Genomic DNA, 22056 nt, shown 5'->3' on the forward strand with positions numbered 1-22056 from the left:
ACCCGACAACTAAAATCTAAGGTCAAACGTTAATAAATGTTCAAGTAGGTTAGCGATAGCATACTCAAAAGTCACATTTTTTCTAGATGATAACAAAGTATGAGCAAATAATATCGGACCTGGTAATTTGGTACCATTTTACTACCACTTTGAGGTTTTCAAAAACGGTATGATAGCGGTATTTTACTGATTCTTTTTGCTTTTAATGCCGGTACTGCCCTGAACATTTTTGGTACTGGCATCCATTTTTGACGAATTCTGGGACTAGTACTTTCTCTTCTGAAACTGGTCTGATACTGAGCTAATCCCAAACGATAACCATGGTTTCACTTTATTCTTTGATTAATTACCGTTGCCATCACACAGTCGCGTCTAGGGGTTGTCATCTGTATGGTTTTCGGTTTTCCCGATTTACTTGGTTTAATTTATTTGATTTAAGTTTTATTTGGTCGAAACCTAAGGCAAAACTAAATCAAATTCAAATTATTCGAGACGAGAACACTTACGTAACTCGGTCTGATTTTCAGTTAACTAGTATGAACCAAAATACTGAACACCCCTGGTGGCATTTAACACCACCGCCACCACCACTACAACAACCCTAATCGTTCTAATCGTCATCACCCACTATTATTATTTCTGCCACTACTACCACCCCTACCCCCACCATGACCAGCAATACCGCCTTCACTTAGGAGCATCATTTTACCCGAAACTTGAATATTGAACCCGACCCGAATTAAGCTGAAGCCGATTAAGATGAAACCCAAAACCCGAAGGTAGTATTCTGTTCAGTAATTGGGTTGAAAATTGTACATAATAAAATGTCAATTATACATGTATACATAATCAATAGAAAAGTTTAGTATTTCTCCCTTATGTTTTGTTTTTGTGGTATGCATGTATGTGTATGTGTATGTGTATGTGTATGTGTATGTGTATGTGTATGTGTATGTGTATGTGTATGTGTATGTGTATGTGTATGTGTATGTGTATGTGATGTTTATCCATAACTGCTTTTGAACGGTTATGTGGATAACCTTCCAACCCTAAACCATCGTGACGCTTCGTTTAGTTTATATATGGTCAATCCAGGGGCGGATCTACAGTGTTAATGGGTGGTTCCCCGGAACCACCCGAGTTTCGAAATAATAGTGAATTTATATATAGAAAATATTAAAGGAACCACCTTATAAATTAGGAAGGAACCACTTAATTTATAATCAAAGCCTTGGTCCAGCCGGTAAACAGGTGGTTTTGAAACCTGGAGGTCACAGGTTCAATTCTGGTTTCCAGCTTAAATTTTTGGACTTTTTTTTACTAACTCAAACCTTATAATAATTAGGCTTTTATAATAAAAATACAAAGACACCACAAAACAACAGCGCCTCCCTCCCTGACCCTCTTCAAACCTACTAGCCGTCCCCATTCAGCCGTTCTCCGACCACCGCGGCACCGCCGCCACTTTTCCAGCCGATCAATACACTCATCATGCCTTCTACTCTTCCTCGAAGCTCGATTGCTCGAATCCTCCCACTTTGAAGGTAAGTTTACATTCATTGTTAAATGTTAATTGTTCTTGATTGTTAACTACTTAATTGCTAAGTTATTTATTAAATTTAGTTTTAGTTTGTTAGATTGTTGGTTTTAATTTGTTAGTTTTTGTTAGTTTCTTAGTTTTTAGTTTGTTAACAAGTTTCTTTACCCGCACACGCAACACGCAGGGGGTCATAGGTGTTAGATAGTGCAATGGTAATCTAGTCATACCATGAGCTCTTTTACCCGTACCACAAGTTGTAGATAACGCAATGGAAGTATTAGAAAAAAATATACTTATGTTGAAAAGCCTAGTAACATTAGGACATACAGTTTGGTAGAAGTTGACAATCATCATCAAGCCTTGAACCTGCAACCGCTCTCTTCCCTTACTTTTACAATATCCATATAATACATCATCATCAAAGTTCCAAGTAGCATGTAAACATTATGTTGAGATATTTTAAAAACGTGTCAGATTGAAAAGTTATGTTGATGGAATAGACTAATTCAACAACAAAGGGAGCAATAATGTTATTAATCAAATATATAAATTCAGTGTCATAGTGTATGAAATCATTTCAAATTATCCACGGATTTCAATTAAATTTAGCCCACTAAAAGTATAATGAGATGACATAGATGAACTTTAATGACGGTGTCCCTTTTATTATTTTATTGTATTTTTATTACGTAATGAACTTTGCCCGATCCATTGAACCGACCCGAATCTCAAACCGACCCGGATTTTTTTATACTCGACTTTATTAAATTGAAGAATCTAAAAGTTGTGCACCACCTAAAAAAAATTCCTGGATCCGCCACTGGGTCAATCAAACAGGAAGTCTGTAACAATCACCATATTCAGTTTATTAATCAAGTTCTTGTTTGAATACAAGTGGTGTTATCATACTTGCATATTACGTATGTTGATTAATATGGTGTCCAAGAATGGACCAACACCAAGCACTCCATTTTCTTCCCTTGTTTCCATAGTAGCATGGCAGTTGCATCATCTTGGCGGTAATTTTGAAGGTTGCCATTAATGATATACATCGGTTTTACATGGCCTGGAAAGGCCATGTAAGCAAATTTATGAAGGCTAGCTAAGGCCTTAACTAAAGATGTCACATGTGGGTTTATGAAACCTCTTACAATAATATTCCTAAGCTATGGACATCTCAATTCCCCATTACTTGTCATCTCATTTATGAGACCACACTCATACAACTTTAAAGCGTAATGATGTTAGAAATTTGTAATAAGGTAGCCAATAATATATGAGCATATGGGAATACAATAACTAATTACCGTTTGGTTTTCGTTTTATATGTAACAAAAACCTAAAAAACCGAACTGAATTTCTAGATTTTCATTTCAATTTTCTATTTTAAGTAATTTAGTAAATGTGTAACTCAAATAGCTAAGCCCAAATGTATAATAGTTATTAATTTAACAAAATGATTTAGACTTAAATTCATTATTTTGGGCCAAAATATTGTTTTAGGCAATAAAATTTCAAGCATAAATGAAAAAAACCGAAAACCGAAACATGTGGTTTTCAAAAGTCCAAAAACCAAAATTAACTTCGGCTTTTGTTTAGGTTTCAGCCCAAAACTGAACCAAACCATACCATGCACACTTCAAATATATAACCAATATAAAAGAACAACTTGATTTTACTTTCATTTGACCTTTTATTATTTTAATCTTTTGTCTTAATATTTTAAAGATAAAGTTCCCATATTGTCCCTGTTGAAGAGATTCAAGAATTGCCCTCAAAGTAACAAAATTCCTGAAACGTACATCCCTTCTGGATGTGTTTTTTTCCACTGGGGCAACGTGTTTGATTGCCCAACAAAAGGTGACACATGTCTCAAAACACGTCGCTCCAACGTAAAATGCACTAACAAGGCGACTTTGCGTTGATAGGTATACAACTATTTGTTGCATTGATAAGGCATACAGATAGAAAAAAGACTAAACCTTGGTATCGATTTTGAATTTCTTGGATCTAGAACATATAGTTCTAAAGAACATGGAGGGCGAAATAACATTAAAAATAGACATCACACATCAAATAATAAGGTACTTTTGATTGTTGACTTGTTGTTTTGAAAAATTGAAGAATATGAACATATATTGACAATTATCGTAAAAAACAAATATGTAAACTCGAGCAATAGCAAATTTATACATCTTGTTAATTAGGGTCGTCTTCATTCAACTGAAATGGTACTTTCAGAAAAAGAAATTTCAAGATGAATGCTAGCTTTCCTCCTGCTAGCTTTGCATAGGTGTAGTGCACTTTCTCATGTATGTAATGAAGCATGAACACGAAAAGGGCAGCAGCCATTGAGACACCACTGATAAGAAACAATCCACGCACCCCTTCGAAGTTTAGAATCTTGGGTGCAGAATCCTTTGAAAGTGAATCTGATTTTTGGCCAAACCACTTATCATCTAATTTTTGTAAAGTTCCATCTTCCCGTAAACTGGCAATCTGTCTTGAGATCTCGAGGGTCCAAGGTGAACCTTTAGGGAATGCCTGAAAATTAATATAGCTAAATTTAAACTAGGAACAGTTAACAAAGACAAAGCTCAGGACACTCACGAATCCAAAACCATTAGTGATATCTTCGGACGTGACCATGGAGTAGCCAGACGGATGAAGTGCAAGGAATTCCTTGATATAAGGAATTTCATAAACAACTGCATCAACGCCGCCTTTCTTACCCCCATTTGACAAAGCCTCAGCAATTTCACCTAGCGTAGGATATGGCTTCAACCTGGAGTCATTAAAATTCCAGTTGCTACCAATAACTCCGTATAAACCATTTTGGTACCCGATTAAGCCCCTCTTTGATGCTAACTGAATTTGTTCAACAGTTAGCAGCGAACTTAGTGTTGCGGTGTAGCTTGAAACAAGCACGAGTACTACAAATAACCATACAGTGACAACAAATCTTGACAAATTACTTTCCAACTTCTGTCCTGTAATTTTACACCATCTTAATTAATTAAGTAATCTAGCTCATTTATAGTTGAACAGAATATTCAGGAAATAATGAACGCCTAAATACTAGAAATATCTACTTAATTAACTGTAAAAGTTTTTTTTTTTAATTAACTGTTAAAAAGAAAATGTGGCAGCTTACTTTGAGCATAAACAAGGGTTGAAAAGGCAAACCACAAGGCTGTTCCTACTTGTCATCCCAATGAGCCTTGAAATTCCTCATTCGTCTCATGTTCAAGAATCCAGATGACAAATCCCAGTAAAATAAAGAAGCAAGCAGATACAAGCCAAAGATCTGAACTAAGTGGTTTCATAAATATCCATAGGCTTGCAGTTGCATCTGCATTGAGAGTTAGTGTTGCAACGCCAAGATTGAAGATCTGTATATGGCAACGTAAAGTCGACATATCGAGATCTGTTAGCTGTGATTGTTATATCTCCAATGGCAGCGTCAAATTCCTGATCAATTACAAACAATAATGTAAAACAGTATATCATAGTGTTTTCTCACTTCAAATGAATACCGATTAGAAAATTATGCATACCCCTTCGTGGACTCGATATACAAGATCGTTGTAATTTACTCTTTCAGTTGGAATGAACTGAAAGGACACACTGGGGTCTACTCCAGCAAAGGCAGCTATGAACACATCTGAACAAAACCCTGAAACAGATGTTGAGTTTGTTTGAGCATCATACATAACTACAAAAGGGGGTCCCGTTCTATTTCGTGTTGGAATTCCAATTCTGAGGCGCCTGCTAGTCACTTGTAACATCCTGTGTATTGGATTATCCAAGATACCGCCTGGCCACATGATGGGTTCCAAGCCATCACTCGGAAAAGAGTTCAGCTTACTAATATTTTTGGTGAAAGCAGCAACATCTGTTGTCCAAAACCCAACCTTCACTTCCTCTTTACCTATCACATTTATTATTTCTAGGACTTGTGACGTGACCCTCGCATTCAGAAATTTGAAACTACCACTAAAACCATCAAATGATATTCTCGTCATCTGATTTAGAAGTATTGTACGCCATTGAGCCAAGCAAGTCATTCCCAAATCTTTTGTGTTCAATTTAATAACAAACTGTGTCTTCTCAACAGCCATTGCTAGTGCTGAAACTCCATCATATGCCGACATGGCAAAAGCATTTATGTCCTTAAGCTCCAATACTTGATATTCCTTTCTCCACTTCATCCTGAATTTACGCAGTTCCCTTGATTGAGGGATATGTGTTTTAAATCCCACCAGCCCTTGCATCGACTCGATAACTTCATCATTCATTATATTTAAAAAGTTCATAGTCTTGCTGGTGACAATCCACTTGCAACCTGCATCCATCATTCCTAGATATTTTGCATGGTTGAAAAGGTGTGATGCAAGGGAATGAGAAGCATGTAGGATGTATAGTTTTGTTTGCATATTTGAAATCTTGTGAAGCTCGCCTAGCAGCAATACGTCATAGCTAGGAGAGGTTGAAATAGCACTCATATATGTTATAGTTATGCTCTTTTCTTGGAGGGAATTCGTCATATATGTTGCCATTTCTCTCCCACTTTCGGTGTCCTCAAAAATAATAATAGCATTCTTCCATCCAAAGGAGAATGCCATGGATGCAATGGCTTTAACTTGTGTTGTTTCATCTTGTGTAATTTGAAGGAAATATGGATGTTTGTTTGAAGATGGAACTGTATTAGTATATAAACTAAACTTATTAATATTTACATTAAGTATAGGGATCTTATTGTAATTATTGTATTTAGTAGGGTTAATATGTAATTACCTAGTCTATAAATAGGGATGATGTCAGACAAATTAACAATTAACGTATTCAGTATTCAATCGCATATTTTCAGTACTTTAATTCAAGAATCAAGTTTGTATCATCATCTTGTTTTATTCTATTCAATTGAATCGTCAATTATCTGTGATTTGTTCGCTGATTACCATCAGTGGCATCAGAGCCAAGGTTTTTAATCGATTTGGGTATTCTATTAGTGAACATCCCAGGTTTTAATCGATCAATTGGGAATCTGTGTGATTAATTGAACCGATCAAGGGAAACAAAAAGAGGGCTGTGATCGAGATAATCAATCAGTCGGATTTGATTGAGAATTTTATTGACTGGTTCAAGAATTGATCAAGGGTTATCAATCAAAGTCAAAAAATTGATCAGGGGGCTGTTGAAAATCATAGTACGTTAATCAATGTTAGTGGGTCTTTAGATTGGTTCTCCATTATCAAAGTCTTGAAATTAGTTTTTCAAGTATATGTAGTTCCATGTGTTTGGGCTGTTTGAATTTCTAATAGAAGCAAAAATTAAAGGCCAGGAGTCCCTTGATCTTGGACATCAATTGGGAATACGTATTGCATGTACTGTTGTTTATTGTATTCAATTGTTGAATATAAGAAGGTTGTGTTTCAAGAAAGGGCTGGATTTGTTCTAGAAAAACAATAAAAAAGGTCAAAGAATAGTTGGTTTGATTTGTTTGGCAACCGAAAAACCCGTGTATTGTTGTCGGTAGAGACGAACAATTGGTTTTGATTTGCCTTGCAACCAAAAAAACCGGATATTATTTTTGGTCGAAGCGGTTGGATAAACCAGTATACCGTTAGTGTTTTGAATAGTCGGCTTAGGCAACGGATAAACCCGTGTACTGTTGTTGGTTGAGACAAACAGTTGGTTTTGGCTTGCCTTGTTAAACCCGTGTACTATTCATCTCGGTTTAAAAAAACGGTTGTTTTTAGTGTTTAGAATAGTCGGCTTAGGCAACGGATAAACCCGTGTACTGTTGTTGGTTGAGACAGGCAGTTGGTTTTGCTTGCCTTGTAAAACCCGTGTACTATTCTTGGTAGAAAACGGTTTGGTTTTGACTTATATTGTGATCGGAAAACCCGAGTACCGTTGTTGTTGAAATAGTTGGTTTCAAAAAACCCGTTCACTATTTCTGGGATTAACAGTTGGTTTGTTTATAACCCGAAACTGTTTAGATTAAAGTTGACAACAAATTTTTTCTAAATTTGTAATAGTCAATTTATCAAGATTGGGAAAAAGAAAACTCGTAAAATGGTCGAGTCCAATGATAAAGAAGTTGTGACTTCAAAGGAAGGAGGGACATCAATGAGTTTTCAATGCCCTATGTTAAACTCCACAAATTACACCATTTGGGCTATAAAGATCAGATCGATCTTTAACGTCCATGGAATTTGGGAAGCCATCGAACCAAAAGAGGGCAGCGAAGTTGATGAGAAAAAAGATAATGCTGCAAATGCATTACTATTCCATGCGATTCCAGAAAACATGGTATTGCAAATTGCTAATTTTACTTCGACCAAAGAAATTTGGGACGCATTAAAGGTTCGACATGTTGGAGTTGACAGAGTTAAAGAAGCGTGTTTAGAAACACTCGAGTCAGATTTTGAGTCTCTAAAAATGGGTGTTGACGAGTCGCTTGATGTGTATGCCGGGAAAATAAGCGAGATTGCATCACAAGCAAGCAATATTGGGCATACCATGAATGACAAGAAACTGGTCCGAAAGCTACTCAGTTCTGTGCCAGAAAAATTCATACAGATTGTTGCTGCGATCGAGTAGTTTGTGGATCTTGGTGCAATGCCATTCCAAGAAGCCGTTGGAAGGTTAAAGGCTTTCGAGGAACGCACCAAGAATAAAAACAAGGAGGTAGACATGCATGACAGACTTCTGTTCACTAAAGAAGATGGAAAAGAGAGGGTAAAGGAACAAAAGTGTGAACATTACGGTCATGAAAGTTCAAAGCAAGGAAACAAGGAAGGTGGTCGAGGCAAGTATGGGAAGACTTGGAAGAATAAACAAGGAAATCAAGCCCAACGGGACAAGGATCACATAAAATGTTTCAAGTGTAATGAACGTGGACATTTCAGGCATGAATGTCCAAATTGGAAAAGAAGGCAGGAGGCAAACTTGATATGCGATGAAGATGACGAACCAACGCTACTGTGATGGCAACCGGATCTTGAAGAAATGAAGACCTCACTTAAACTAAGTTTAGTTTAAGGGGGAGTATTAGTATATAAACTAAACTTATTAATATTTATATTAAGTATAGGGGTCTTATTGTAATTATTGTATTTAGTAGGGTTAATATGTAATTACTTAGTCTATAAATAGGGATGATGTCAGACAAATTAACAATTAACGTATTCGGTATTCAATCGCATATTTTCAGTATTTTAATTCAAGAATCAAGTTTGTATCATCATCTTGTTTTATTCTATTCAATTGAATCGTCAATTATCTGTGATTTGTTCGCTGATTACCATCAGTGATAGTGAAAGAATAGGTGTTGTCTTCTGATCCCCCAATACTGCCAAGAACTTGGCTTCGGCTGTTGATTGTGAACCTAAAATTGCTTGCACTTTTGGTTTCTCGAGAAGATCAAGAGCTGGTACACAAACAAAAGAATCTTACAATTTGCAATGTGTATTGTTGACACTAATATTTTGATCTTAATTGCATGTGTAAGTTGATTGCTAAAAATGACTACAAACTAACTTATGAATCCAAGAACTTGAATATGACAAGCACCTTAAAGAATAAACTATCAACGTTTAAGAACACTTGGTATAGCTTTATCTTGCCTTGGATTAAAAATAAATTATTAAATTTAACACATGAATTAAGATTTTCGTGAGTTTATATTAAAACCAATCAACTAAAATATCTAAACGTGGGAAAACACCACCAATATAAAATTCCGGGCTCCAGATGATGGAACTTGGGGTTGGGGCCGTGGGCTCGATACTCAAATCTTAAATGCTATATGATCCAATATAGAAACGGCGTTAAGATGAACAAAGTTGCAGGAGTTGTGCACTTGGGGCAAGAGAGTACGATGATCATCAATGGACGTCAGGTTTGGTTTACGACTTTACGTAGAAAAAAAAATTAAAAACGAAACATGACCCAATATAAATAAGGTGAGGGCAACTTAGTAATTTTTAATCATATGAGTTTGATCAAATCTCCTCATTTCTATTCACTTCAAATCTCTTCAACTAGGCTGGGGAACATAGTGTTAAGTTTGGGTTTGATTGTATGAACGGTTATATGATGTCATTTGATTGAGTTTTTGTGAGGTGTTTTAGTTTGTAAGTGGGTCGAGTCATTGAAGTTTAATAAACTATTGATCAGTTCTTTATATAAGTGATGTGCTAAAAGTAGTCAAATAATAAATAACAAAAATTATACTAATCTAGACACTAAGTAATACTCTAGACCCTTAAACTTAACTTAAACTACTAACCGGCAAGTGAACCGATCGACTCTAGTACATCTAAGTAAGTCCGGATATCGAACCCACGAGACTCTTTAAATCACGAAACTAGCAAATTAGACTCAATTACAAGACACGACTATTTATTAATAGTATTTGAGGGGGAATTTAAACTAACGATTACTTTAATTAACTAATTAACTAAACTAATTAAAACAAAACCTAATTATTAAAATAAGAATAAAGCATAATCATTACTTTAAACTAATTAAACTCAGACTTAATTACTTTAAACTAATAAACGATTAAGAAAACTTAAATTAATTCAGATGATAAAGATAACTATCCAGGCCAGAATCCCCAAAGTTACGGCTATTAATTAAATGGAAAACTCACGTTATGGAACTGGGATCATAAAATAGACCCTTGACATAAAACCCAAACAGGACCCTTGAACTTCAAGAAGACGCCTATAGATTTCTAACAAGTTTTAAGACCCACCAGTTTTATGAATTAAACTTCCTTACGGTTATTTAATAGTTTATGTTCAAGTATCTTTATGACGAAAACCTACCTTACAGCGCGGAATTCAAAGATAGCAAAGCAGACTCAATTAATTTAATATACTAAGCTGTCAATCAAACATAGACGGACTCCTTACGAATAACTAAATCTATCAATCCCGACAAGCAAAGATCTATCAACAACCTATCACCTTACAACTTTTTAGACTAGCAGCTCACTTTTATTAATTTACTTGATTTTATTGTTTCTATGATTTTAATCGATATTAATCACAAACTAATCAAGAACACACAGTAAATGACCTAACAAAACTCTATCTTATGAAACAATCAACAAGGGCAATGTGAAACAATAAATTCAAGTAAACAAAACCAAGCAATCAAACGCCTCAATTAAATCAAACTCAACCGTTTACTTAGAACATAAAATCCATAACGAAACGAAAATCCAAATAAAATCAAACCGAACTAAGGTTATCACGACCTATGTAGTTTATGGAATTTAGCCTAGCATCATAAAGTAAAAGAGACAAAAATAACTAAGTTCAACAACCAAGCTCATAATTAAAATAATAAATTCAAACCGAATAGTGATGATGCTTGGATGAGTAGGTATTGAACCCAAACGATCTCCACTTATACCAAAGGCCACTTATACCAAAATCCTCCAGCCCACCCATATTATGTGTACAAGATCCCCTACTAACACTCGGTGAATTTGCTTTTTGTTTAACGAAGCTCCAACGTTATCCTTATTTATGTAACTTCACCATACGAAGAATACTTATATTGTTTTATATTTTGATAACTTGTAATTATAAAATTTATAGTAAGTTATGTATATAAACATGTATTCATAATCGTACAAACTTATATTGCTAGCCAAATAAAATCTTATAACTCGCTAAAGGCAATATAACATCAAATAAAAGTCATCATAACGGTATGCAAAACGAATTAACGAAATATTAAGGGTAGAAAAGTCACAACTTCAAGAAGTCAAATAATTTAGGTAGAAAGGTCAAACATGGCACATACTTAAAACTTTTATACGGATTTAATTTGTTTGATTTGAATTTTATTCTGTTGAGACCGAAAATGGAACTAAAGCAAATTCAAATTATTCTAGACGGGAACGAATATGTAACTTCATATGGTTTTCAGTTATTTTAAATCAAATAATGAACATCCTTGATCGCATCTGACTCCACCACCACTATAACAACCACAATCATCGTTCTAACTTCTTATAGTCATCGCCCGCTGTTATTATGGCTGCCACGACTACTACCCCTACCTCCACCATTGTTTCCGCCTTCCAGCTCCATGACCATCTACCGCGCAATCACCTATGTCATCACACTCGTCGTCACAAACGTCAATACCATGTTTTAACTTTTCAACAAATTTACAAACTAAATGATTATCTCGTAAATCAAACACATTAATAAATTCCTTTTTTATCATATTTCAACTTTAAAAGAAAACTATCATCATCATCATACTTTGTATATCCCACCAATAGGAAAACTATGGTAGGGTCTGAGGAGGGTAGATGTAGACAGCCTTACCTCTACCATTTATGAATAGAGAGGCTGCTTTCGATGAGACCCCTGACTCGATAGTAGTTTTGCATCAAGCCTTGGGCATAAGACACATAACACTTAACCATCGGGACACCGCCGATTGATGCATGTACCATTGTCTTTCGGCTATCAACGCCACCACATGATGTCTGATTAACCTTCCGCCAATTTTAACGTTATATTCACGAGATTAGTAAAATAACGTCAAAATTAGTGCGATTTCACAATTACTGTAAGGCCCCGTTACCGGTAGCCCTACTTTCGTGTTGGATTTACTCATAAACGCAGTTCTAAATATCAGAGTTAATTAAAACATTCGCGGAATATAAAAGCTTTCATAAAACATTTCATAACAAAACACGTCTTGTCTTAAAACATCATTTTGTCTTTCAAAATAAACGAAACATTAAACTTAAACGTCTTGAGTCTTCCGATGCCAGCCTCTTATTCAGTGCCACGTGTCTCCTCAAGCGAGCTGCCCCATCCTACTCACCTGCGTGCATACTAAAAGTCAGCTACGCTGAGTGAGTTCTAGTTAATCATACACTATACAATACACATAAACTTATATTCTTTCATTCATACTTTCATACTTTCTTTTGTATTCACTTACTTTCATATCTTACGTTATAAAGAGCATTACGCCCTACATTCCTCGAGTATTATTAGGGCTCAGTACCCTCCTTCCTCGAGTATTATTAAGGCTCGGTACCCTCCTTCCTCGAGTATTATTAGGGCTCGGTACCCTCTTTCCTCGAGTATTATTAGGGCTCGGTACCCTATTTCCTCGAATATTAGTAGGGTTCGGTTCCCTAGTTTTCGAATATTAGTAGGGTTCGATTCCCTCTTCGTTACCATACAACCATACATCATACCTCGAGTATTATTAGGGCCCGGTACCCTCTTCGTAACCATACAACCATACAACCATCCTTTCCTTCTTTTATTAACTTTATCACATTCATACACATAAGCATACATATCATACTTACCTTATACATAGCGTTACAACCTGACAGTACGTGCAATATCCGAAGATCGTTCACGTACCATCAAGCAGTCATTTATACATATCACGTTATGCACATAAGGCATACACTTATCTCTTAGGATAAGCGTATTAACAAACATATTGAGTATGCACACAGCCCCGAAAACATAACACATAAATGGGGCTAGAAACTCACCTGAATCCTGTTACGCTCTCCGTTAATAGTTATTCCCTTCTTGAGCTGTGCACGGCTAACTGTATAATATTTACACGTATCAATTAACTACTACTACTCATGTTGTATTTATATCTTTATATGACCCACAACGAACGGGGGTCCAGGGGCAGCGCCCCTGGCAGCGGGGTCTAGGGGCGGCAGCCCCTAGCAGGGTCCAAGGGGCAGAGCCCCTGGCTGGGGTCGAGCTGCCAGGTCAGCTTGGAAAAATTTTATTTACATTAACTGTCTTAACACATTTTCCATTAGGTTTTTAATTTATTTTCTAAGCGAACTTAACTTTAGGCGAAGTTAAACCTTAAGCGAACTTAGCTTTATGCGAAGTTATCAGTTAGGCGAACTTGGCCGTAGGCGAAGTTATCAATTAGGCGAACTTGGCCTTAGGCGAAGTTACCAGCTAGGCGAACTTGGCCGTAGGCGAAGTTATCAATTAGGCGAACTTGGCCTTAGGCGAAGTTACCAGTTATGCGAACTTGGCCGTAGGCGAAGTTAAGCTTTGAAGGCGAAGTTGCCCAGTTCAGCTACGGGTTTAGTTTTTATCAAGCATTTTGGCGATTTTAATACCCTTGTTATGGTTCGACATCACCCACTACGTTCCCTAACCGTTTTCGGTCGTATATATATCCCGTATATACTATAAAGCTTGGACCTTTAAGTAAAAACGTTCAATACTACGTAAACTTTAAAGGTCAAGAACATACCTTTAGCGCTCGTTCGATCTTGGTTAGCTTGTTTATGCACTCTAGATCTCGTGTAATAAGATCTAATACCAACTAACGTTTACTCTCTCTCGGATCTTGCTCGTTTATGGTGTGTGTGTGTTTGGAGTGTGTAGAGATTATGATGGAAATGAAATGAGGGTTTAGGGTTTTAGGTTGGTTTAGGGGATATTTATATCCCTTAAAGCCCATGGACCTAAGGCCCATTCTCATTTAACCCATCTTAATTAATCTAAGTCCATGATCCGTTCTTTACTCGACATTAATTAATTAATAACGCGAAATCACTAAACGTAACTTTCTTTATTTAACATTATAAATTTTAGGATGTTACAATTACCCACCCGATTGTTCATACATATATACATTATATGCGCGCATCGCAAGCATGGCGATTTAAAAGAAAACTAACCGATCACAATTAGTGATTGTTTATCCAACGGACAGAGACTATCCAACATTATAATACTTATATTCTACTAGCCCAACATCATTTACCAACTCTCAAATTCACACCAGCCCATACTCTACAAGCCCAACACTATTAACAGAAATCAATATATTTTCTAATTTCTACCACCATACATCCCTTCTATTGTTTCAAGTTTCAACACCACCAATCTGCTGCCATATCACCATTATCCCTTCTAATTACAACTATCATTTTTTTTTTGCTTGTTGGAGGCAGAATAATAAGAGCACGTTCACAGAAGAACACCTTTGAACACATTCTAAAATCTTATCTAAGATCTTTATTTCATTTTTCACATGTTAATGCCTTTATAATCTTCAGTTTTCAATCCTTCGTATATTGATTGTTTACGTGCATTTTCACAACCTTGATTTTCTTTTTAAAGACGCAAGTATTCAAATTGAACAACTACAGAATATGATGAATCGAATTTTTTGTAAAAATGGTGACTAAAATTGAAATGAACTCTCAACAAAATATGACAAGCAGAAACATGAAACTTGTAACAATTAAACATCGAAACTGCACTACAACATTCTTTACTATTTGTTGTCGATATGATCAAGTATATATACATCCAGACTGAATTTCATACTCAATGCAAATTCTTTAGTTACATTTTCATTTCATACTCAATATGTATATTGGACTTTATTGTATATTTTTGACAGTTTGTACAACAGTGTGCTACTTTTAGAAATGCCATGTACGTGCACTTGATTAGACGTCACATAAGAGGAACCACTTAGGACAATTTGTAATTTAGTAGAAACATGTAGAAAAAAATATTTGAAATAATCTGTTTTTTGCTAGGAACACATTTGCTCGTGTCAAATGCATGCTTCAAAGTGAACCAAGTGATGAATTCCGTAATGCTTCTAAATTATGAATTCCGTAAAACGTGTTCAGTTTTAATCTTGAAATAGTAACGGGTACAACGGGTACAACAATACATGATTTGTAGAACCTCGTTGCTTGAGTTGATGTTATCAACAATACACAATTACAAATACTGATTACTTTATTACAACGGAGTAATCATACACTCACTAATGCCGAGTGGAAATGATAAAACTTAGTAGAGATATGATTCTCAAGGAAGAAGGGTTCATTGATTCCTGAATGTTCAAACCATTACAAAGGGGATTTCTAAGGCCATGTGTAGTGGAGAGCTACAATTGGGGGCGGATTGTGACACGTGGCGCCCAGTCAGCATGGAGTTGAAATTTGTTTTTGGGGTGTAATGGTATAGGGGCTACAAGTTGGGCCCACAGTGTCTTTTTTTATTATTTTCTTTTTATAATTAAACTAATTAAATAAAAACCAATTTATTAAAATAATTAAATAAAAAAGCATTAAAAAGAAATACAAAAAAATACTTAACTAAAAAAAATACATAACTAAAAATATAAAAAAACATATAGCTCGGTTGGCGTACATGTTTAGGTTCGGGTCGGGAAATTGAAACGGATAGCTCGGTTGGTTTAGGTTCATCGGGTTTCATTGTAAGTTCACGCTCGGTTGGTTTTGCGAACCATGGTGTTGACCGAAAGGAGGGAATGGGTGGTTCGGTTGGTTCGGGTTGTTTCTAGGATTCATTTTGCATATACATATACACACACACACCACATATATACATATACATATACATATACGTATACATATATATATATATATATATATATATATATATCACACACACAACATATATATATACATATACATATATATATACAATAGTAATATAATAATAACATATAATATAATAATAATAAACTTCATCTTCTCCAGCGACAATTATCCCACGCCCCCGCCCATTTCGCCCCAAATTCGCCCAGGGGGGCGGTGTTCGCACCCCAAATTGCCACAAATCGCCCCTTCCTTGCGCCCACTACACATAGCCTAAGTTTGACAAATTTCGGAATTACAAACAATAATCGGAAACTAAATTAGTACATTAAATAAGATCTCAAACTACGTGAGACATCTAGATAACACGTAGAGCTATTTTTGGAAATGGTTAAAGGTTGCGAAAATTGGGGGAAACCTCTTTTATGGAGGAAATTGAGGGCCTAAATGACGGAATTTGGGTGATAGCTGGACTATAGTGGTTTGCTGCAAAGGTCCGACTTATCGAGACCTTTTTGTTGATTAGTAATGAGCCTCGTAATTCCACTCCCCGCCTGAGTTATACCTTTTTATGGTTGGGTCTAGTATGTCTATTTTCCTCTATCAAGCTAGTCCCATATAAGATTTGCTACCCACCAATTAATATTATTGTATGTATTAGAAATAACTGACCTTTTTAAATCTGTTTAAGTAAAGGAACTTCCTGATGTTTTAGTTTCTCATTGAACAATACAATGTTTCATTTATTTGTAAGGATAAAAATACCCTGACTAAACGTTAAAAAACTAATGAGGTTAGTAAAATGGCAGAAATATTAATAGCAGGATTTGGATACAAGGGTCAAGCTGCAAAAAAGTTAGTATTTGTATTAAAGTTGTGTAACTGACCAAATATCGAAAAGAACACTTTACTCAAGTATTTATTATTGACATCTGCATTTCAAAAAAAAAAATTATTATTGACATCTTGTAACGAACAAATACAGAAATTTAAGTAGAAAACTATCAAACAAGATAACTAATTTCCACTCCAAAGCTTGATTAATAAGAAATCAGAATATCACTGAAGCTTCTTCCGTTGGAGATCGACTGTAGACCTTTGTGGTCTTAATAAGCTGTATTAATATTACTGGACCTCAGGATTTATATATATTCTAATCAGTTAATTCTACTGAAGAAGCTTCGTCGATATTTTGGTTTCTCGTTAAGCTATATATAATGTTTTTAGCTTTTGGCATAGGTAGACAAAATAAAATAATCTATGTAAGGGCCTACAACAAGATTAATAATCCCAACTCTTAATCTTTGATGTTGAAACTATCTCAATGTTCAGGTAGACAAAATCTATATTTATTAGAATAGGTATATTCATTTAACATATAAATGACTAGCTATCTTTTCAACCATAAACTAACATGTGTCATAGCTATTTAATTTATTATAATAGGTAGATAAGTAGATTCATTTAACATATAATTTGACTTTTCTCTAATATATAACATGAAATATTTAATTTTAAAAAAAATATAAATACATTGTTTTGTTTAATTTTCTATCAACATTTAGATAGAATTTTTTTATTAAAAGTTGAGTTCTTTTAAAATAAATGTATATTTACGAGACAAAACATTAAACCTATTTTAAGGTCTAACCTCAATCAACTTTGTCATAGAAACTGTCTTGATGCGCATATTTCTCATTAATCAATTTCAAGTTTGGAATTTATACAAGTAGACAAAACAATAAACTTATTTTAAGGGCTAACCCAAGACTTATAAGGATTTGGCCTCTATAAAGTCGGCCTGCAGCGTATATTATAAGCAATTATTGTCCAAAAGTCATCAAATCATCTTAATCCATATATTAACACAGCATATATTATTTAATCCTTTTTAGATTTCTAAGATCCTAGAAATTAACATACACATTACACATCTATTCTGCCTTTTGTGGCAAACAGTATGACAAGTTCAAACTTTACTCTCTTCATTTTTCTGATTATTCTCTTGAGTGTTTCTTCCTCTTCGTTTTCCGCCAGTGATAATAATATCCTCTGTCATCCTCAACAACGCCTTGCATTGCTTCGTTTTAAAAAGGAATTTATCATCTCAAATGATGTTTATTATGATACAGAATGCATATTGGAATTTGGTTCCGCTTACGGTTATTATCCGAAGATGATAACTTGGAATGCAAGCACAGACTGCTGCAGGTGGGACGGAGTAACTTGTGACTCGTTGACTGGTGATGTTATTGGTCTTGACCTCAGGTGTAGCAAGCTTCAAGGTACCATTGATTCCAACAGCAGTCTCTTCCAACTTCCACAACTCAGAAGTCTTAACCTCGCTTTCAATTATTTAAGTTCGTCACACCTTCCACCGGAAATTGGCAGGTTTGCAAGTAGCTTGACTCACCTCAACCTCTCCAGCTCTTCATTTTCGGGCGACTTACCCTCAGAAATATTACATCTATCTAAACTGGTTTCTCTTGATCTCTCTTATAATCATTTTGATTCTGTACACCTTCAGTTTCTCAGTAAACTATTCGAAAACGCCACTCGATTGAGAGAACTTTCCCTCAGGTATATTAACATCCCTTCAACATTACCCTCTAACATGTCTTCCTATTTAACTTCTTTAGACCTTTCCGGAACATACTTACATGGGAATTTACCTGATGACATCTTCAACCTACCAAACTTGCAAAACCTCGATTTATCATTGAACATAGAACTCACTGGCTCCTTACCAAAAGTTAACAGAAGCAGAAACATTCCTCTTAGGCTGTTAGATCTCTCACAAACAGGTATAACTGGGGATATACCGGATTCGATTGTCTATCTCAGATCTTTGGAAGTCTTAAATCTTTATGATTGTAAGCTATCAGGGTTCCTTCCTAGATCCCTTGGAAACCTTTCCCACCTTGTCACTTTAGACATGAAGTCTAATAATGTCGGAGGGATCATCCCCTCGTCTGTCACTTCCCTAACACGTCTTGTCACACTTGATCTATCGGATAACTCTTTGATGGGTCTTCCTTCTTCCAGTAACATAACTGGACTTCAAAGGCTTGTCCACCTATATGTATATAGTAACTTGCTTGAAGGAGTTATTCCATCTTGGTTTTCCTTACTCACCTCATTAAAAGATATCCGCTTAGCTTCCAATATGTTAAGTGGGGTAATACCATCTGGGTTGTTCACGCTTTCTTCATTGGAGGTACTTGATTTCAGTTACAACAAGCTTGAAGGAACGATACCATCAGTATTTACCCTTCCATCGTTGCGTGAGTTAATGCTTGACAATAATCAACTTGTTGGGCAACTAGATCTTCTTGATGAAGACCTCATCCCGCGCTCATTTCTACTACTCGCCAACATCAGTTACCTTTCTCTCTCAAATAACAATTTCTCAGGTGTTTGGGGGTTAGATATATTGCTATCTAGCCTCACAAACATTCAGGGACTCGATCTATCTTACAGTGGTTTATCCGTTGTAACCACTAAGGCTAATCACTATGTCAGCCCTGGAATGGAGGTACTGAAATTGGCCTCTTGCAAGCTAACCGCTTTCCCAGAGTTCTTAAGATCAACAAAAAAAATCAGTGATCTAGATCTATCCCATAACAACATTCATGGCCAACTACCTAGTTGGACAGGGGATATGTGGATTGATTCGTTATCCACTTTAGATCTCTCACATAACTTCATAACGGGTCTCCATCTTCGTCCTTGGAAATATTTAATATTTTTGAAACTCGAGTCTAACTTCATTAAGGGACCATTCCCTTTGTCAATTTGTAACATGAGCTTCATTCAGATCTTAGATCTCTCAAATAACAACTTTAATGGAAGAATTCCAAATTGCTTTGGATACATCAATGAAGGTCTTGTAATGGTCGATCTGGGGAACAATGCTTTTCGTGGCACCTTTCCAAAGATAAGTGGCTGTGAACGGTTAGGGGAGCTAAATTTGAATAAGAATCTACTTCATGGAAAGTTGCCAAGATCTTTAGCTAAATGTGTTTCTTTGGAAGTGCTTGATCTTGGAAATAACCAATTTGAAGATGAGTTCCCTAACTGGCTTGCAACTCTTCCAATATTACAGGTACTTGTCCTTAGATCCAACAGCTTCCATGGATCCATCACAACCCCTCGTACGACTGATTTTCAATTCCCAAAGCTTCGAATACTTGACCTTGCTCAGAATAAGTTCTCTGGCTCTCTTCCATCAATGTATTTTAGAAATCTAAAAGGCATGATGAATGCAACTGAGGACGTAAATAAAAGAGAAGTATTCAAAAAGTCCTATTGGTTCAAACATATATTACCACACTACTCTAGTTATAAAGGGGATGTCGTATGAACTTGTGAGAATCTTGACTACTCTCACAACTATTGATCTATCAGACAACATATTTGAAGGAAGTATTCCAGACACCATTGGAAGCCTAAAGTCCTTGAAAGTTCTCAACTTGTCCCGCAACAGCCTCACGGGTCATATTCCTTACATGTTGGGAAATCTATCAAAGATTGAGTCGTTAGATCTGTCGGGGAACCAACTTGTGGGTGAGATTCCTCAACAACTGACTTCTTTGACTTTCTTGGCAGTCCTAAATCTCTCTCAAAATCATCTTGAAGGGCGCATTCCTCGAGAGAAACAATTTAACACATTCGAGGAGAACTCGTATTTGGGGAATCCAAAGCTATGTGGATTCCCTTTGTCAAAAAAATGTGAAAGCAACCATGAAACTATTCAAAATTCGGTTGAGCCAGAAGATAGCGAGGATACATTTACTGGATTTACGTGGAAGGAGGTCATGTTAGGATACGGATGTGGAACTTTACTTGGATTGGTGATGGGATATCTAATGTTGTCAACAGGAAGACCAAAGTGGTTTAAAAGAATTGCCGATGCAGTAGAGCATATGGTCAATAAAAGGCAAAACAAGATATGATTATATATTGGGAAACTGAATTAGTTTCTGAAAGGTATGTTGCAGGTTTGCACTTAGATTTGCAGCTCATGCTCCTTCAGAGTTGTGTTATATTCAAGCCTGGTTTATATTTCTCCCTTTTTCGAACCATGGATTGTAAGAAATTTGTTACATTACGAGTTGTGCCATATGTTAGTCTGTTTTGTACTGTGTTGTAAGTTGAATATGTTGTTGCGATATATTTCTTAGTGGCTAGTATGATCACCACCTACTTTCACAATTTTCTCTCTTACATTATAAGCCTAATAATATAACCAAAGTAACACTCCATTTTAAATGAGTTGAGTGTCACTCTTTTTTTCCCCTAACTTTACGAGCCTCGTGAAGGTTCTCTAGATAAATATAATAAATATACTTTTACGGCTCATAGTTTTGCTAAGTGTGTTATTGGTAAAGTTAAACTAGTATGGAACAACATTCAACACATTCGTGTTAAGTATAGAAAGCATAGATACACCACCAACCATGGATTTGAACATATTCTTTCTAAATTTTTTTTTTGGCTATGCAGTGGTCCCCCCTCCCCCCTTCCTCACTTCTTATTGGCTGATCGATAGGGTACGCACTAAGAATTCTTCACTTCACTCTTGCGCACGTTAACACACTCACGGGGGTGCCTTTGGTGTCCACAACGTGATGTTTTTTAACGACCCAAGTACTTATGTGGCTAGTGGTAATGGCGTCCATTACACGTAGCCTTAAAGTGTGGGTCATATCTTTGAGTCTTTTAACTTTCTGAATCTTTATACATGTCTATAATAGGATTACAAGTTAAGAACTTTAACCGACCAGAAATTAACACCAACAGTCTGTAAAACCAAAGACTTGTATATAGCACTGTCCGACATCCATAAATTAATAAACGCAAGTTTGTACAATCCTTTGGTCAAAGGAATATACAATGAGCATTATCCAAAACCTACCTATTCAATTCAACAGTTAAGGAAACCCCAAATTCAATATATTGGAATGATTGGTGTATCTTTAATGTGGGTTTATAATTCACTCTTTCTTGTATTAATTCACACCTGAAACATGGTTTCATTTGAGTTTGTGTGAATGTTGATATTTTATGATTTGACAATGCCTGACATAAT

General features: G+C 35.8%; 2 pseudogenes; one reads left to right on the forward strand and one right to left on the reverse strand.

Annotated features, from left to right (window-relative positions):
• Window positions 1-3739: 3739 nt before the first annotated feature.
• Window positions 3740-11661, reverse strand: LOC143609801 (glutamate receptor 2.7-like; annotated as a pseudogene).
• A 6227-nt stretch (window positions 11662-17888) lies between these two features.
• On the forward strand, window positions 17889-21291 carry LOC143609802 (receptor-like protein Cf-9 homolog; annotated as a pseudogene).
• The last annotated feature ends 765 nt before the right edge of the window (window positions 21292-22056 follow it).

The sequence above is a fragment of the Bidens hawaiensis genome, unplaced genomic scaffold (assembly GCF_021521415.1).
Source record: "Bidens hawaiensis isolate Kalapana, Puna unplaced genomic scaffold, B.hawaiensis_p1.1 tig00016075_1, whole genome shotgun sequence".
NCBI lineage: Eukaryota > Viridiplantae > Streptophyta > Magnoliopsida > Asterales > Asteraceae > Bidens > Bidens hawaiensis.